General features: G+C 33.4%; 1 pseudogene; it reads left to right on the top strand.

Moving 5' to 3' along the window:
• LOC113693616 (uncharacterized) overlaps positions 1 to 21,165 on the top strand; it is a 49,601-nt pseudogene that overhangs the window by 6,504 nt on the left and 21,932 nt on the right.

The following is a 21,165-nucleotide window of genomic DNA, read 5'->3' as shown; positions in this document are numbered from 1 at the left end:
TCACCTTGGATTAGAAATGTGCTTCAAATTGAGGGATGGGAACGGAATTTCAGAGTCAGTTTATTTTGATATCAAATTATCTTTCATTTGTATTGATGCAGCTCCTGAGGAAGTGTCAAGGATCTGAAATGTGTTAATGTATATGCCGAATGGGATTTTGTTCCTTCATTTCTCCGTTCCTTCAATTCCTATGTTTTCTTTTTTGTTCTTGTATGATCCTGATGATGTACAATTTGTTATTAGTGACTCTGTTTAAAACTTAATCTAGGAGACGGAGTAGAAGCCTTAGATCTAATTCCAAAAAATTCGAGCTAACGAGCTGCTCACGAGTCAAAAATTTGAGCTCACGATTCGAGCTGCTCGTGAGCCAGAAATCGAGCTTCAACTCGCGAGCCGTATCGAGTCGAGCTCGAGCCTAGTATTTTTTAGTCGAGTCGAGTTCGAGCTCAATTCTTTAGGCTCGTCGAGCTCGAGCTCGAACTCGAGCCCACCTATTTTTAAGTCGAACTCGGCTCGATAAGTCCAAAACTCAACTCGACTCGACTCGTTTGCAGCCCTAGTTAGAATTGAGTTTTGCTTCAGAGTACTTTCTACCGTGATAATTTCAGAATTTTTTCTCAATTCCTATGAATATCTGTGATTTTTCAAAGTTGACTGAATTTCCATTCCTGTTCTGTCTTTCTACTGGATAAAGCAGCCACTTGAGATTGGATTTTGACTAATTTGTGGACAGAATCTTGCAAAGGTGTCTTCCAAGAAATTGTAACCTTTTGAATCTATTTTTCAATGGTATAAAGTTTATAAATTTTGGACTTAAAAAGTTTGAAATATGATTTTTCCAATAGCGTCGCACAAAACTGGAAAAAATTCTGTTTTCTTGAAACTGTCCTTAATTTCACTACCAACTTCAAGTTGGCGTTGTTAAACCATTTTGAGTTTGGTTTATGATTGGAATGAGAAAATTCTTGATTACTCATGTCCCTTCGGTTTAAATGTTCTCTTTTCACTCCAAAATCATATTTGCACCTTTGTACTAGTAGTTACTCGGATTTTCTTTGATTTACCTAAATTTTGGATGATTGAGCCATAATATTTTCTCTTGGTTATTCTTAGGGTTTGTCGGTGATCAAGGGCATAATCCGGAAGGAAACTTTTGACGTTATTTTGCTTAAACTGGTGAGTGTTATTTGCATGTTGTATTTCCAATGACTATGTGAATTATTGTGAATGTTTGCTTGAATGTTAAATGCTTTTCACTGATTGTTAAATGAATTTTCGATAGGCGAGTGTGTACTTTATCGCACTCGACCTAAGTGAACGTGAAATGTTCAATGATTAAATGATTGAATGCTACTTGTGCATGAATATAAGTCTTTTGGCTGAACTGGCCTCTTGCCTTTTGTTGCTAGTCGACTCGAGTCAAAAGCGGACTCGGTCGGGCGGCTGGTGACCCTGAGACAATGTTTGGTATACTCGAGTATTACCACGAAATCTGATAGAGAACTGGCCAGTGAATTCAATATAATGAAATCAATGAATGACTGACAATGAACACTGAAGGACTTTTCACTGTTAAATGTTTTCAAATGACGGAAGAATAAGGGAAATGGTCGGTGACTGAATGACTGAATGAATGGCTCCAAGTGAGCACGTATCCTTCTAATGATTGAATGTTTATTTCTTGAACGACTGGATATTATTGTGCAATGTGTTCAAACTGTTAAATACCATATCCATGGTTTCTCTACATAATTGCTTGTTTGGGAACCTCACTGAGCTTTTAACCCATTTCTTTAGTTTTTGTTTTCCTTACAGGAATGGAGATCCGAAACAATTAAATGTGAACTAGAGTGTATAACCCTCTTGTACTTATACTTTCGGTTGATAGGATATATTTTGGACATTTGATGCTGTATCATACGTTTGGCTTTTGGGTTGTAAATAAGTTTATATTTTGGTTGAATTGTAGAACTTAAATGATATTTTGGAGGCTTGAATGATTAATCTTGAGAGTTGATTGAGTGAGTGAGCGAGTCCTGGCGAGAGTTGGGCAGGCAGTCCGCCAAACCCTTGGGTACGCCCTAGGGGGAAAGTGGGGTCGTCACAGGCATCACCTATGGTTAAAGTTTCTCATTTAGCCATAATTGAATTCATGTATTAATAGTATACTTCGAATTACTTGCAAGTGATGAAACATGTTAGAAGATCAAAGATATGTTTAATACATTGTAGTTTTTTTAGATTTAAAGTACAAGAATTGATTTAGCATTTGGCTAAAATTTTAGTAACCTTGTTCTACTCATCATAATACTTTTATTAGGTTATATACTAAAAGAATATTTACGTTTTTTTGTTTACAAATATGGTGACATAAATTCTCATTATTCAAAATCTATAATGCTTTTATGGAAGATAATTATGGAATTGACAATAAAGATATTTGATATTTAAGTATTCTCACTTAAGTAGATAATGAGACTTACAAGATACGTATTAAATCTCTAAAAATGCTAGTTATTTACCAACTGTATATTCATTCAATCTTGATGAATCTTATTTTTGTAGCTAAAAACCAGTCAAAAAATACAATAAAATTTATGCAGAAAAATAATGTCAAAATTTTAAATCTTTATATTAACATCCTTATTTATGGTTCATATGCAATTTGTTAATTTATTGTTCAATCATAAGTAACGTGTAAGCTGTACTTCGAATTGGTCTTTCTCAGTGTGTAAAATTTGCTCCTATCAATAAAATAAAATAATTAAAAAAAAAAAGTAACGTGTAAGCAATCAATAATAAGAGTAAAATTTGAACTAATACCTTTCTTGATGATTTCTCTTGCTTCCTCTTTCCACAGATCCTATGTAATGGCCCCACCTCATTTTAAGACGAATCACAGGATTAAGCGGACCGCCTGCCTGACTCTCGTTAGGACTCACTCACTCACATTAACTTGAGAAATAACAATTCATTAACCAAAGCCATTAACAGTCCAACATACTTAAGTATAATTCCCAAACAAAAATAAAGTTGTCTTAGTTTAAGCCATTTAATATGTAAGTTCCCTTGAAGATAAAAGTTAGAATAACTATGACATTTGAGTACAAAAGGAATCTCTCAAGTATAATTTCGAATCTCGGATTAACTCTTGGCTATTTCGCACTCCTGTCTTTCCCTCCTGTAAGGAAAATAAATGGGTTGAGCAAAATCTAGTGAGATTCCAAGTAAACAAGTAACCTTACCCATACAATTTCACAATTTTAGTAATGTAATAGGAATAACAAACCAATTAATATCAAAGGATAATTCATGAAACAATTCTTAACAAATAGTACAATCCATGTCAAAGGATACGGTACTGATACGGACTTTAGAGGCGACTCTCGTCTATTTCTAGATGTAGCACTTAGTTCCATTCAGTAATTCAATCGTGATTTTTCCATTCTTCTCCATCTAGCATTTGGTGATCACCTTGGTAGGTAATACTTGAATATACCAATAAACGGTACTCAAGAACTATCGACCTAATCGATGGGGATTGGACCCAATAATGATCATGCACAGTTAGCCTTAGTAATTAAACAATCAATAGCTCCAAGAGTAATTAGGTCAAGTATGATAAAGTACACACTCGTCTTTTATAATAACAATTTAAGTTTAAATCTCAACATATGCACTTAGCAATTTTGCAACAATTCACCAAGCATTGAGCAACAACCAAACTTTAATATTTAATCATAAATACATACAAGGAACACTCACCAAATCGAATGAAAAGCCATGCCTCGGTTTCGGGGTTCCTCTCTAACTCACCGCCGACTCCTAAGACATACCCAATCTACAATTACTATACCTTTCGACACTACTAACTTTCTTTCAAAAACTACTAAATTATCTTAGTCAAATCAAGTACAATAACACATAAAACTTAGTTATAAAAAAGGTTATCAAACATGTGGGTAAAAAAGGTAAAGTTTTGTAACCAAATTCTTGGAAATAAGGTTGAAAACTTTACCCTCGCTCTCGACTTCTTTTGATAGAATTTTCTCACCAAGATTACTTCAAATATTCTCCAAAAACCAGTAAATTTATTCATGCATGTCATGATTAAAGCATTAAAAGTTCAATAAGCCAATATGTGTAAGTTTGCAGCCAACATTTTATTGTTAAATCTGAAAAACTTTCCTTCTTGATTCAAACATAAATCATGCAATATATCATAAGGTGACTATAGAGTATGAATCTCCTAGAAAAATCTCAACAAAATTGGAAGTTACAAGTTGGAAAACACAGCTTACATCCTATGATTTAAACTGGAATTTTCCAGCAAGCTATCTTCAATTTTTTTCTCACCAAACAGCACCCTAAACAGCTCAATCCATTTAGTTTGTTTTCTTTACAGGAAAGAAAGATGAGAGTGGAAAATAGCCAAGAGTTAAGTCAAGGCCCGAAATTATACATGCAAGATTCCTTTTGTACTCAAATGTTATAGTTATTCTAACTTTTATCTTTAAGGGAAATTACATATGAAATGGTTTAGATTAAGACAACTTTACTTTTATTTGGACTATACTTAAGTATGTTGGACTATTAATGGTTTTAGTTAATGAATTGTTATCTCTCAAATTAATATGTGTGAGTGAGTCCTAGTGAGAGTTAGGCAAGCGGTCCGCTTAACCCTGTGATTCGCTTTAGGGTGAGGTGAGGCCATCACAACCAGCTTGATTTGTAGCAGAACATAAGGTAATTTGGCTAAGAAAACTTCAGTTTTTTCATATACTTTAGAAAGATGTGGATGCATGTTTGTTGATTTGAAGATGGATAGAAGTAGAAACCAGTGGTAGAAACCTATTTGTTGTTGAAAATTTTCCAGATTCCATTGTTTAAAGTCTTATGGAAGCATCATGGATTGGAAGAAGCAATTTGGGAATTGGAGGATGAAATGCAGAAGAAGTATCCTGAGTTTCATGCAAATAAAGGTAAGGAATTTTGAGGTCGAAATTCTTTTAAGAGAGAGAGAGTGTGTGAGAGTCCGAAAATTATTTGTTTTATATGTTTTCATTTAGAAATTTGAATGTGTTGCAATTTGCTTGTTATTATTTAATTTATGTGTTTACTCATTTCTTGTGATTAAACAACTTTAATGTACCCTAAATTAGAGTAGGATCAACCCTTATAGGAATTAACACTGAGTAAGAAATTAGTTGGGTCATACCATGATAATATAGAAATGTGAGGTAATTGTTAGATTAAACTCTTGACTCATGCATGAGTGACAAGTGGTGTGGAGTATGTTCCAAGTGTCGATTACCTTGCAAGACACAAAACTCTTTTTGACCAGAAAATTTTTGTCTTGCCTCCAATATGCAACCGAGAGTGTAGAGAGATTGAGAGACCCCTTCCTCCTTCATTTTCCAGCTGAGAGAGTAATGATATTTGAGAGAAAAAAAATTGTGTCTTGCTCCAACCTTTCAGCCTAGAGAAATAGAGTGAAGGAAAGAGGTGAAGCTGTCCATTCAACCTGTTTGAACCGTGGGGAAGTAGGAAGGTGAGCCAACTTTCTAACTTGATTTGTAGCAGAAAATAAGGTAATTTGGCTAAGAAAACTTCAGTTTTTTATATACTTTAGAGAGATGTGGATGCATGCTTATTTGAAGATGGATAGAAGTAGAAACCGGTGGTAGAAACCTATTTGCTGTTGGAAATTTTCCAGCTTGAACCAATTTAGGGAAGGTTGTCCTTGAGTTGCACAAGCTATCTTGCAGTGACAGACGCTGTAGAAAAGATTGATCTAGATAGAAACCAGTGGCCTTCCCTAGATTGGTTCAACCTGAAAAATTTCCAACAAGAAACAGGTTTCTACCACTAGTTTCTACTTCTATCCATCTTCAAATCAAGCATGCATCCACATCTCTAAAGTATATGAAAAGACTAAAGTTTTCTTAGTCAAATTACCTTATTTTCTGCTACAAATCAAGCTGAAAAGTTAGCTCACCTTTCTACTTCCCCTTGGTTCAAGTAGGTTGAATGGATAGCTTCACCTCTTTCCTTCATTCTTTATTTCTTTCGGCTGAAAGGTTGGAGCAAGACACAATTTTTTTTCTCTCAAATCTCACTAGTCTCTCGACTAGAAAATGAAGGAGGAAGGGGTCTCTCAATCTCTCTACTCTCTCGGCTGCATAATGCAGGCAAGACAAAAATTTTCTGGTCAAAAATAGTTTTGTGTCTTGCAAGGTAATCGACACTTGGCATGCACTCCACACCACTTGTCATTCATGCATGAATCAAGAGTTTAATCTAACAATGACTCCACATTCTATATTATCCTGCTATGACCCTACTAACTTTTTACTCTAGTTAGTGTTAATTCCTATAAAGGTTAATCCTACTCTAATTTAGGGTACATCCAAGTTGTTTAATCGCAAGAAATGAGTAAACACATAAATTAAATAATAACAAACAAATTGCAACACATTCAAATTTCTAAATGAAAACAAAGATTATACAAATAATTTTCGGGCTCTCACCCCAAACTCTCTACATCATTTATAACTTCTAAGTTGAAGCACTTTGTGGGAGGAAATCTCTCAGTCATGCTCTTAAATGGATCATACGAAAAGAACTCTGCATAATTCCCATTAAGGTATGTAAAAAGAAACTTGCCATTTTTCCAAGATCCTACTAGAGATGCTGTCATTCGAAATGATTGTATTATGAATTGCTTTCTCCAAGAACTCTTAACACCATATTCATCACCATATTCATTCATTACCCATACTTCATATGAAAACTCAGATTGTTGATTCACATATGCAACAACAACGGCAAGAGATCCTTCAACAGTCACTAATTTACTTGCAAATAAGTTAATAAATTCCATACTCTTTAGCAACGTTCCATACTCTTTGGCAATGTCAGATATTGAAATTTCTTGTTGTTCACATCAAATGCTACAATTTTTAAATGTTTGATTCCATTTATAGTCCAATGCATGAATCGATTTAGTAAAGTTGGTGGGCCTGGTTGCAAAGAGGCATATAAAAGACCAACATCCAACTTCTTCCAAGAATTATAATTCAAGCTATATATCCATATGGTTGTACTTTTAGAGTTTGAACTTGAACTTTCCTTTTGTAATGTAGGAATTCTAACAATTCTGTAGTCTTTACTATCCAAAATAAATGAAATCCCAACTAAAGAACAATGATTATTTGATGGAAGCTCAAGAAGTCTAGACTTGTTGGTCGTAGGATTCCATAATACAATCAAAGGTTTTGAATCTATTTTTAATAATACTAATCCATTAGATGAAGCCTCAACCACCACCTTATCAAAATGACTGACCTTGAAAGGAAATGAGACATTGAATGCCTTGCCACATTTAGTAGTATCTTCACCGTCTCCAACATCATTAGGTGCAGATTGCAATAGAGAAATTGTTGAATCTCAGTACTATGTATTCCAAATCCAAGTAGCTTCTCAGTATTGGTAGGCAGATGTTTGAGCACATGCATTGACGTGAAACTAATGCTATTAATGAGTGCATACCAAGACTTGCAAACACTCTTAAAGCACACCAATGACTTGCCTGGAGGTCTTAAGAGTATGTTTACCATTATGTATGGTGGTAAATTGCCTTCTATGAGCATGTTTAGAGGTATCCCATAATTTTCTGTAATAATAAACAATGACAGAATTTAGAGATTTACAATGTATGATCTTTTTATCATTTATGATAGCAATTTGCCACAAGTAATATGGTGTTTTAGTTTCTTATTTTAATGCAAAATGTATTCAATTTTACTCAATTGGAATATATGTTGTAAATGAATTGACAAACCAAACCATGATACTTATTGTTTGGATTATTAAGTAAACAACTATGAGAAACACACTTTTCCAAATAAAGAATGAGTAATTGAACGTAAAAGATTATTTGAAATGTCCAAAATTCTTCCAATTTTCAAACATCTATCTCCTCAAAAGGAAAATATCTTTCTCAAATCATTCATGCATGGAAAGTTTCTTTACATTTCCAAATTGCCAAAACTTTGAACTTTTTATTTGAAGCTTTGAAAGGATCACTAATATATTGAATAAAAAGAATGTATTTAGAAGAATTTTATTATCACCATATCTATCCAAATGAGTAAAATAAAAACTGCTATTCTAACTTAAAAAATTCATAAATTTATACTAGTATAAAGTAAAAAAATTCACCTAAACTCAAACTTTATTTAGCAACTCTATCCAAAAGACATGAAGGATAGTAATCGAAAAAAGATTGAATGACAACGATTTGAAATGAGTTTAAGAAAATCAATATATTTATAAATCTAACTTGATTGTAGAAAATCTTAGGAAGTCTGAGTTTACTACTAATACCAAAGGTATTCTATCAACAAAATGGCATTTTAAGAAAAAAAAATGTGGGCATATTAGAAGTGTGACGCCTCCATTTCTCTCAAGGGCGACCCCAAGGGTATCCGTGGAACGCTTGCCCAACTCTCGCCAGGACTCGATACAATTTCAATTCAAACTTAAGATAAACAACTAAGGAATGATAGTCGAAGTAAGAAAAGTCACTTCCTTAAACAAATTTTGAAGTGTTACAACTCAAATTCTCAAAAGTACATCACTTTCCCCAAAATACAGTCTCCCAAAAGTCGTCTAATCAATTACATTAAAATTCTAATCAAAAGGGTCATCAAGTCGACCTCTCCATAATTCCTTCCATTTCGGCTCCTGTTAAGGAAAACAAAACTAATGGGATGAACTGACGCTCAGTGAGGCCAAGAAAATGATGTAAGCACGTAATCCAAGTAGCAATAAAACTTGCACGAGAAATAAACCTCTAACATTTAAGTACTTCGTGAATATTCACGAAACAGCTCATTTCCACTTGCTTTGCCAAAGTGCAATCTAGTATCTCCTCGTGATGACACTCCGTCACCCAACTGGATAATTAAGTCCGTAGAACTTTACTTATTCCATTTATGATTCTGAGTCGACATGAGAGGTACCTCCTACCCGAATTGGCGTGGTACTTACTATCGCCCAGGGAATCGATTATATGTTTATGGTTCTGAGTCGACATGAGAGGTACCTCCCATCCGAATCGGTGTGGTACTTACTATCGCTCAGTGGTCGATGATATATCGCTCCAATCGACTTATACTTTGTTTATGGTTCTGAGTTGATATGAGAGGTACCTTCCACCCGAATCAGTGTGGTACTTTCTATAGCTCAGTGGTCGATGAGACATCGCTCCAATCGACTTAGAATGGTTTGTGGTTCTGAGACGACATGAGAGGTACCTCCTACCCAAATTGGTGTGGTACTTACTATCGCTCAGAGAACCGATCATTTATTTAGGGTTTTGAGCCGACATGAGAGGTACCTCCCACCCGAATCGGTGTGGTACATGCTATCGCTCAGAGACCCGATTATAAGATTATAATTATAATGGTTGATGACATTCAGTCCAATCGACAAATACCGTTATAGGCCGATGAGCGCACTCCAATCGGCAGTCATACAGTTCAATTATGGGTCGAGGAGATTCACTCCAACGATATATGCAGCCATAGCATATAATTCAATTCAATTCAGGTCAGACAATTCAATTTAATTCAGATGTAAGTCGAGGAGATTCACTCCAACGACATATGCAGCCATAGCATATAATGCAATTCAATTCAAGCAATTCAATTACAATTCATTTAAATGAGAACACGTTTGATAAAGTACACACTCGACTCAACAGTTATAAACCATCCATTTCATAATGAGCAATCCACATAATTTCAACAAAACATGCACTTGATACTCACCTAATCAAAATAAGAGAGTGGTGCACAATCAAGTATTTAAGCGTCCGCTGTGAGATCCTCTTGAAGGTCCCCTTGAGTGCCTGAGAAAAAATAATCGGTGATTACACACTACCACTTAAAAATCCCTAACTATCGGAGAAGATTGAACCCTTATGCAATACTTAAAAAAATATCGTGAAAAGAGCTTAAATTACTCGTAAATCGAGGCTTAAAAGTGGGGTTTAATCATGCAAGGTAAAACGATTTTCCCTCAAGAAATCAAGTCTAAAATGGTCATTTAATATCGACGGAAAATGGAGAGTTTCTAAAAACTTGTTCCCCTTCAAGTTCAAAAATTTCGGTTTCGAGGAGTAATTTTTGGAAAATCATATCTTATACTCTGTGTGTCCAAAATTAGAAAACTTGATACCGTTAGAAACTAGTTCCAAAGTACTAAAAGTTCCTAGAAGACACTTTTTTAAGATTCCAAATGGAAGATACTCAAATTTCAGTTTAAAGCTACTGACTTGCACTTCCAAGATAGATTCGGGGTTGATTTTTGGTAAATTTTGGAAATTCGGAAAAATTCACAAAATGTGAACTAGCCTCTAAAATTTGAAAATCAATTAGAGTTACAATCACAGTTTAAAACACAACAAACGGAACAAGAATCGGAGTTTTGAGCGCCAAGATATAGCAGCTCAAAGTTGGTTCAAAATGACGACCATTGGGCAATTTTCCAGATTTGAAACACAAACTTTGGGACTTCAGTTGGCATCAAAATGGACTTGGAATAGCACCAAATTTGGTATGATTACACTACCATATAAGAGCTACTCCTTTGTCAAATTTCATGCAAAAATTCGTACGGGAAGTCAGTTAACAAGACCACTAAAGTTCCAGGAATTTCCAAGGCAATTTTGCCTTATGCTTCCATTTTCCTTTTTTCGAACCTTTGGCCAATAAAATCATCTCAAACATGGTTCATTTATGAAGGAAAGATCTAAGAAACATCCAAAATACATTTGATAGGTGATTAACACCAAAAGTTTCAAAATAACAAGTCCCAATTCGAGCTAAACCATTCGGCTAGCAAAAACTAGGGTTTTCTATCACTGGTGCAGTTCTGTAATTTGGCCATAACTCAGTCAATTCAACTTGGAATTGGGCATGGTTGGTGGCGTTGGAAATTACATTCATAAGGCTACATTTCATCAGAAGGAATTATTTTGAAATTCAGTTCATAGCTAGCTCAAATTCAAGCAACAAGTTCCAGCACATTACTGACTCTCCAGCACAGCAATAAAACAGAACAGGTAAATTTGAATAACTGGTACAGCTCACTCAAGTCAAATCAGGGGATACATTTTACACCATTAGAAAACTGGAAGTGTCTAGTTTCAAATGTCACAAACGGCACTCGATTTCGACGTCGGAGCAAGGAGTTATGATCATTCAAATTTCACTGCACCCGTTTCCAGCTTTGAAGGATTTTCGAAAATGCAACTTTTACCCAACCAAATCAAGTGATTTTTGGTGAAAAATCAAAATCAAGTTAATTTGATCACAAAAATATCGCACCAAGTGCTCTGTAAAAACAGGGCAGAATCGGCCTTTCTTAGCTTTCAACTTTCCTTTGATTTTCTTTCCACTTTTTCAACTTATATCCACTAGTTTAACACTTAATCAACATAAATAACACCCAAAATCATCATATCAGTCCAACATGTCCATTGTGGAATTTCATAGAGCACACTCAAATGATTTCCAACAAAATAAAGATACCCACATGAACCTACAAGCTTCCAAGTGAAATCTAACTCACTAGAATCAAGTTTCAAAGGTTGGATCATTTACTACCTCTTGGTTGATGAAACTCAGAAATTTTCGGTCACTTTGAGCTCCAAGAAACCGTGGATAAGTTGCTCTCTTCCTAGTCCAAGTGAAGCTCCAAGTTGTTGTGAGTTTGAGTGATAAATTTAGAGTGAAATGGTGCAAGATTTTGGAGTGAAATGAGATGAAATTTTTCCTTCTTCTTCCTTAGCTGGTCTCGGCCACAATGAGAGAAAAGAGAGAGTGTAGCAGCTGGTAAAGCTTCTTGGAGAAGCTTGGTAGGTGTGGCTTTAATGTGCACAAAAGTTAACTCTCAATAGTGCGCGTACGCCCGCGTTTCGTGCTCGTTTCCTCTCGGGTTTGTTTCACTTGTGCACTAAACCTCTAATGCACTTCATTTATCACTATTATTATTCACTCTTAGTAGTCTAAAAATAAATATTCAAAGTCCCTCAATTAGTCACACGCGCGAAAACGCGAACTTCCAACTCGCGCGCGATAAAGCGAAATTTCTAAGAAATTCTTGTAACGATAGTATAACTAACTAATACTTGGGTAATTAATCATAAAAATACCTATTTTAAGACTAACGCATGAGTCCTCCAATCCCCAAGGTCACTGTACTCTCAAATCAACTATTGCCTCCAAATGCGATTTCACTAAATCTCGCTAAACGAACTTCCAAAAATTAAATTTATTAACGGGACATTTTAAAAATATACGCAAGTCATAGTTCCATGTAAATAGTTCCAAAAGGGGTTGAAATAAATTATTCGAAAAAAATAGGTGGATAATTATTTAAATAAGCCAGTAATAGGAGTTTAAATTAACTAAATTTTTGGGTCCTCATAAGAAGTCGCCATTTTAGAAAATCATAAATTTGTTACAATACTCTATTTATGCATTCTATTTCTTACAACATAAAAAGGGTAACTAATTTAAACTTTAAGAACTGAAAAGGGATGAAAATGATTTCAAAATATGTCAAATTTAAATATACAATAACATTGTAGATTTACGCTTTTATTGGCTTAGCAAATATACGGTTGAAAACTTGAAATTTATAATGCATAAGGAAAAGTTTTTTAAATACAATGTTCTAATAGCACACTCCCAAAACATCCAAATACAAATAATAATAATAATAATAATAATAATAATATACTACCACTCATGCCATTTATCCTCCGCTACCATCCCTCTCCACTCTACCTCCCATCACCAATACCATCTCCTATCTCCTACTTCTCTAACTCCGGTCATCGCCTCGCACTTTCTTATTCCCTCTTCCCTATCCCCTAGTTTTCCCCTTCCTCTGTCCCTTGGTTTCTCATTCCCTCCTCCTTCCCTCTCATCCTTCTTTCCTTCCTCCCCCTAGCCATATCCCACCTCTTTTTTCCCCAACTGCGGCCACCACCTCACACGTCCTTGTTTCTCCTTCCCTCCTCTCTCCCAAATCTCTCCTCACTTCCATCCTCTCCCTCTCTCCCCCTCGGACCCCTCATCTCCCCTTCCTCCCACGATTAGACCAAATCTAGTCGTGGGTAGGAGAGAAGGGGGTAAGAAAATGAGAGTTCTCATTTCCTTCCTTGCACTCCCTGGAACCCTCTCCTCTCCTTCTTCACACCCCTTCCTCTCTCCTTTCTCCTGCGATCAAATCTAGTAGTGCTGATGGAGAGGAGAAATTTGAGAGGGTACATGGGAAGAGAAGGAGAAAGAGAGGAGAGAGAGGAGAGATGAAGAAAATAGAGAGGATATGGGAAGAGAAAGGAGGGGCAGTGGCCCGTGGCATTGGTGGAAGAGAAGAGGTGGTAGGCAATTGTAGTGAGAACTTTTAAAATGTTTTTAAACTATCCCAAAAAAATTTTGAATTTTAAAATAATCTCCAAGATACATTTACAGTAAAAGTTTTTCATATACAATTCTATAGTGAAAAGTACCCAAAAAAGTATCTAATCCATATGAACTAATTTTTTTTAAAAAAATAAAAAGAGTAATTTTTAAAAATTTTTTAACCCTATCTAGCCCAAATTTTAAACCCTGAATCTAGCAGCTAATACAACTTAAAGAGCCATCCCTTGGTAATTGGATCAACCCTAGTGGCTTATTTTAATAAATTAATAATATTTGAAATTATTTTCTTTATAAATAAGAAATGAGATTCTTAACTTTAAACTACAAATCATGTACGCAATTAAAATATTTTATTAATTGTTTAAAACTATTTAAATGAAATTGACTATCATATTGATTATAACATATTCAAATTTATGAATTTACTAACAACTTTACATGAGATTTTCATTTTTAATTTCCAACCCAAAATTACTCTACTTCAACTTTCCTCTCCCTATTATCCTCTATCACTCTCACACTCTCCCTATCATTCACCTTTTATAACTACTACATGAAGAGTTGATCAATCATAGTTTTTTCTAGTTTACAGCTATAGAATCCAAGCATTTCACATTGGCTCACACTTGGGTAGACTCGATTTTCAAAGATCCAATGGCCCAGATAGTGCCACACTATTTTACCAAGTGGTGTGGCATAATCTAGACCATTGGGTCTTTGAAAATCAAGTCTACCCAAGTTTGGGTCTTTCACATTAGTAATATTTGACTTTTTTCTTACACTCTTTTATATTATGCCTTGCAATTCTTTCCTTCAATAGCAATGTAGAGATCATTGCTCCACTAATACTAACCACAATATAAACAAATGAAATTTATAAGATATAACTAATATGTGCTGGTATATGTGTGCAAGTGTGTGCATCATATTTGTAATGATAATACATCTTCTTAAATAGTTCCTATATTGTTACAATGTAGAGATCATTGCTCCACTAATACTAACCACAATATAAACAAATGAAATTTATAAGATATAACTAATATGTGCTGGTATATGTGTGCAAGTGTGTGCATCATATTTGTAATGATAATACATCTTCTTAAATAGTTCATATATTGTTATTCTATTTTGTTTATTATATATGCATCTTCTTTCTCTTTTTGCAGCAGGGATGGAGAATTTACCTCTTTGATCTTCTTGGGATCCATTCGTTGTCAATGACATTGTTCTTCAATTTCTGTAATTGCAATTGCAAAGACTTCTAATATGCCCTTGGAAAGCTTATCATTCTACTGTTAAGTGCATCGACAGCAGGAGGATTGATAGTAGTAATGGTGGTTGTCTTTTGTAGATTGAAAAAAAAGAACAAAGTTGATGTAGATTAGGTGGCGTCTGGTTTTAGTTAAAGTTGTGGTACACTAGCTTGCATCTAGTTTTAACCTTGTGTATTTGTTGCGTGTGGTATTTATGAAAGTTTTTCTATAGATATCACCTATATAAATTGTTGTTCTTACTTTAAGGCATCTGTCAAATTCATTTTTTCCATTCTTCTTCTACGACAACCTAGTTCTTCCATAACCATGTATAATATAATATCTTAATGTGTCTGCTATAATGAACTAACTTTGTTCATTAGGTAAAAGATATCTTTCTAAATACACGTGGACAAATGATAATGATAAACTAGTAATACTATATTTTGATTTTCGAATAAGTAATCATTGCTCTTCAAGTGTTATAATCTTACATATTAAATAGACCATTATGAATTATCTATTTAGATAATTGAAATTAATTTTGTCCTTTAGATAAAAGATATTTTGCAAATACATGGTCAAAAAAATTCTTGAGAAAATAATAATACTTGACTTTTGTAGTTATAGATTTTTGTTTTAAATAAGTAATTAGTATTTTTCAAGTGTCAAAATCCTATGTATTAGATAAACCATTATGAGTTATCTATTTAAAAGGATTTGAATTAATTTTGTCCGTCAGATGAAAAGATGCTACTCCCTCCATCCTATTGAAAGTGTCATACTTTTCTTTTTTGATTATCTCAAAATATTTGTCATGTTTGATATTTCTAATTACTTTGTACTCTAAAATTCCCCTTATGCCCTTCATTAATGATGCATAAAGACAAATATGATGTGATTGCTTTTTACTTTTTACTTTGACCAGTACATGATTAAGGGTAAAAGTGGAACAAAAGCAAAAACTTTTTGGTAGAATATACTATGCATAAAAAACACATATTCCCAAACATGATTAAATATATGGGACGGAGGGAGTAATTTTTTTCTCGAATGAAATTAAGGGATTTACGTAGAAATAATTAATTGTGCAAATGGTAATAGTATATTCTGATCAAACTATAGAGCATTTTTTATAATTTAGACAAATCTTGAAGGAGGTAAATGTAGTTTTTTACAAAAGAGAATTATTTTGTCAATTTTCTACTTTCGTTACTTTCGTTTCAAGCTATCACTCATAGGGTTAAACTATAGGGTTTGTTTGGTATCATACTCAGTCTTCAAGAGTGGTAAATCTAATAACCCATCAACTTTTGAGGCTCAACATCAACACTAACACATTCTGATATGATATAAAAAAAAAAAAAAAAAGAATTTGTGTCAAAAAATTTTTTTTTTACTTTCTTATGTTTAATTAGGGTGAATTTATACATATTTCAAATATAAGTAAGAGGTATTCTAGAATTCGATAAAAGTTATAGATTCATGGATTTATATATAATTACATTTTTTTGTCCTAATTTGAGTTCAATTATGTCTGCTAATGTAACCCACTTTTTTTTGGTATTTACTTTAACGAGTCATTATGTTTTCTTCTTCAATATCTGTTGCTAGTTACTTCCAGTTCTCAATATCAATCCGTTAAAGTTCCTTTATCACCATGTGTCAATACCAATTAGTTAAAACTCTTTAATCTTCCTGTATCAATACTGGTTAATTAAAATTTCTATCAACTTTCTTTACTTCACTTCTAGTGGAGTTCTTATCTTCTTTGATTTCTTGTTTATGCCTAACCAATTATTGGTGTAATTTTCTCCTTTTTTATTTATTATTAATGCTTATTTTGGTTGATTCTTGCTTTCATATTCCTTTTATAGGTTGTCTTTTCAATTGTAATTAGAATCTCATACTATTTCATTTCCTTGCATCACTCTCGCTGTTGAAAGATCAAATATTTTGTGTTTTCTATCATTTCCATTATTTTTGACATCATCCTTTTACTACTGGAATATATGAAGCCAATCATGTGTTTTGTAATTACGGTTTTTTTTTAAAATTTGCATTAGTAATTTGATTGTTCTATACTTAATATTAATTTATGTGGTTATGTAAACTGGCCTTCTTGTTCACTTTTAAGAGAATATCAAATCCTTCTTGTTGTATGTAAAACAAGAATTAAATGGAAGAAAAGATACCCTAGAAGCTCTATCAGTCTTACAATTATAAAATTTGATATATAAATTTCTTTATTTGTTAAAAGATTACAAAATTACAGTAGACATTTTACACATGTAAACTAATTTAGGAGCTTTAATTAGATTTAGAACAAGTTTCTTGATTATTTAGACATGCAATTTTACATATTCTTTTCTTATGAATTGATAGAAGAAGCATCAATCATCCAAGAAACCTTTCTTGAACAAGAACACATGTAGTGTATTTGCTCGTAATCTTGTAACATAAGGATGAATTCATCATAGACTTATTGATTATTTAATATAAATTAACTTGTCGTCATTCAATTTGTGGCCAAATGCTTTTGACCCTTATCAATAGGATATTCGCTTCCATGACATTAGAAATAATTATTTGAAAAGTTGATTAGGTTGTTTAAAATGAGCAAAGAACTTCAACATCAAGGTGAATTTATATTATAGTTGTGAGAGAGTTTATAATATCTTTGTAGATTAAGAGTTGTATAATTAGATCTGATTAAAACTTGAGGTGAAGTTCATTTAAGCTGAAAATCCTTTTCTTCTTTATTGCTAATTAACTTTTGCTAACTGTACGCGATAAAAAATTTCAAGTCTGCAAAACGACAAGAAAAAGAAATACACGACAAATATGTAATATATAAATTTAGAAAAATATGTGGGTACAATCTCTGGAAGTTTCTCGAACTTATGGAGAGTTTCCTTCGATTCTTCTCCTCGAACACCAATCCAAGGGCTTCGCAGCTTGTTCTCGGATCAACCACCGATTCTTTCAAATCTTGATATGGAAGATTTGAAGAACTTGAGAATATTTGAAAGCTCAAGTCTTGATATGCGGAAGACTTGAGGAGTTTTGAGACCCAGACCTTCATAGCTTGGAGCTTCAATACTTGAGTGTATGAGATGCCTCTTGATATCTCTGTGTCTCTGTCTGTGTATGTGTCCTTGATTTGGTTGAGAAACCTCTATTTATAGTTGTAGCAAGGGGTAGAGGTTGAAGACCTGTGTACCACTTCACTTGTCTTGCAAGACGTACAATCATATTAGGACTGTGTTAGCCAAACATTATCTCTTCATTTTATATTTATTAATAAAGAGATAAGTAATTTCTCGATTAGCCAAACTCGTGGGGGCACGTGACGTGGCGTCGTTTGATTGGCCAGGTTATTGCAATATATAAGGAATAAACTTGGATTAAACAATTCTAAATATTATCCCTTTAATAAGAAATAAATATTTAGATATTTATCCAATAAACATGTGATATGATATGATTTGGTTGGTAGAAATACCCCTGCAATTTAAATCGATTCGGAACCCCTCACCTTGACACGTGGCAAAATATAATTGGCCATTTGATAACCAATTTTTCCCAAGTGTACATGACATATGGCAATTCCCGATTGGATAGAAATAAACCATAAAAATAATTTATAAACCAATGGTAATTTTTAGAATTTAATTAAAATTCCATTGTCTACACTAACAACAGCCAATAAAATACAATAGCCAATAAAATACTAACATCGAGGTGAAGTTCATTGAAGTTCTATGATTTTTTTTTTGTAGCTTAATTTTATTTAGCACTCTTGTTAGTAAAGGCTTATTATCCAGAATTCCTGATGAACCTATGTATTATACATATATCCAATTTTTTGCGAGTATGTAGAGGATTACTTCTTACTACCTTGAGAAAGACTCTTGAAAAGCTAACATGCTTGATAAATGACACACAAATTTTCTTGAATAAATAAGCATTTTTAAAAAATTTAATCTTAGTAAGCATATGGAAGTGTCACTATTTATCAACACATAAGTTATACTTGTACACTTAATATATGTAATTTTTAAATTTTGTTATTTGATTGTGCATCATTTGGTTCATGCTTTAAAAAAAGTTCAACATCAAGGTAACTTTATGTTATAATTGTGAGTATGTTGATCTTGATCCCTATCTTTTGATATTTACAAAACAATGGATAATACTAATATCTCTTCAAGAAATAGTTTCAGTTATGAAGCAAATCAGATTCAAAGATCAAGTGCAAATGAAAGGGACAAAGGCTGCTGAAAGCTGTCAGACGCTTGGTTCGGACGTCCGATAATCATTGCGCAACTTCGGACGCATGATGAACTCCACCACCGGACGTCCGAAGGAAATAAGACATTTCTCCTGACTCACTGACCGATCGTTCAAATTTGACGAAAGCTGTCGGACGCTCACAAAGACAATACCGGACGTCCGATAGAATTGAGATATTCCTTCTAACTCATTGTCTGCTTTCGGATGAAAGCACCGGACATCCGATACTCCAACGGCTAATTGACTCTTCAGCTATTTTCTATCTGTTGGAAGCATTAATGAAGCACTTTCTTGGTCTCCTATAAATAGAGTATGGTCAAAAACTTCAAATAAGTTTTGCACATTGAAGATACAAAAGATCTAGAGTAGTTTTAGTGAGAAAACACTCTCCAAAGAAGATTTGTAGTCTTGGTAGTGTGAAATTCATTGTAAGCTTTTCATTTGTAAGTGAATACTTTAATAGTGTAGCTCTGTGAGGGTTGTTCTGAGGGATAGTAAAACTTCCTTATTTGACAGAGTGGAGCTTAGGGTAAGGAGGAAGTGAATCTTCCTTTGTACACAAGATTGGTTGTACTTCATCAACTTGAAGAAGCTTGTTCTATAAATTGATCTACAAGCTCAAAAGGAGTTTGGTAGTCAATTGGTTTGCAATTCTTCCCTTCTTATTTACTTATTGTTATATTGTGATCTTTTAATTGCTTATCTCTTCTACTCCCAAGCAATCGTGCTTTCTTACTAATTGCTACATTATGTGGTCACTTAGAAAAGAGAGTAAATTTCATTTTGAGCAAAAAGTGCTCATAACTTGATTAACTTTTTAATCAACCTAATTCCCCCCCTCTTAAGTTGTTTTCGATCCTTATAGAGTAGGCGTGCTATACTTTTGTAGGTTTAGAGTTGTATAATAAGATCTGATCAGAACTTGAGTTGAAGTCCGTTTGGGTTGAAAATACATTTCTTCTTTATTGGTAATTAACTTTTGGTAGCAGTAGTCAATGAAATACTAATATCAAAGTCTTAACTACTTTACATTCTATGATTTTTTTCCTTTGTTTTTTTTTTGTGGCTTAATTTCACTTAGCACTCATGTTTGTGGAGGTTTATTATTTAGAATTCTATATTTTATATATTTCCAATTTCTTTGTGAGCGTGTAGCGGATAGCTTCTTACTATCTTGAGAAAGGTACTCTTGAAAAATTAACATGCTTGAAAAATGACACACTAATTTTCTTGAATAAATGAGTATTTTATAAACTTATGAAACTTAGTATACATATAATGTCACCATTCATTGGCACATCAGTTATACCTATACACTTAATAGAAGTAATTTCTGAAATTCTATTTGACCATAAATCATTTGGTTCATGATTATAAAAAGTTTTGCAACCATTGACTAGAACATGTACAACATTATTTAATTACATGCCAAAATAATCTTTTTAAATGATTGGCCAAAATGAATAGAGAATGCATTCTATATGGGTTGAAGATTACAAAATTTGAATAACACACTGATGCAGGACTAACTAATGTAGGACTATAAGATGATTTAGAAAAATTTGGCTCCTCAAATTTAACCTTTAAATTAGGTATCGCTTGACTAATTCTCTAGGATTTTCCCTTTCTAAGATATACAAATTACTATACAGCTATTGATTTGATTTAAGAAAGTATATATGGCATGCATGGCAGCTAATTTGGTAAAGGTTGGCCATTTAGTATTAAACTACTTAAAATTTTCAACCCTACTCCTTATGTTGTAATTGAAAAGAAAGTGTAGATTAAAGCATACAAAAATTTTTTAAACTCTATCCTCCTTTTTCACTCAATAACTACCATCTAACACCAATAAAATTATTATCTTCACAATACACAAGTCAAGTCTATCCCTCAAATATTAGATAAAAAAACAACTCCATCTTAGTTTGGTTTCTTGGTTGATAACAATGATGAATTTTTTGTGGCTTATATTCTTTTGAAAATTGGTACATTACTTGGATTTATTTGTGTGAGTTAGTGTTTGCTAATTGTTACAGAAAAGGATCATTAAAGCCTCCCAGTTCCTTGTCTCTCTTATAAAGTTCAAAGTCTCCCTTAGACATAATTAA

Source organism: Coffea arabica, chromosome 1e (genome assembly GCF_036785885.1).
Source record: "Coffea arabica cultivar ET-39 chromosome 1e, Coffea Arabica ET-39 HiFi, whole genome shotgun sequence".
Classification (NCBI taxonomy): Eukaryota; Viridiplantae; Streptophyta; class Magnoliopsida; order Gentianales; family Rubiaceae; genus Coffea; species Coffea arabica.
This window is presented reverse-complemented; position numbering and strand designations above follow the sequence as displayed.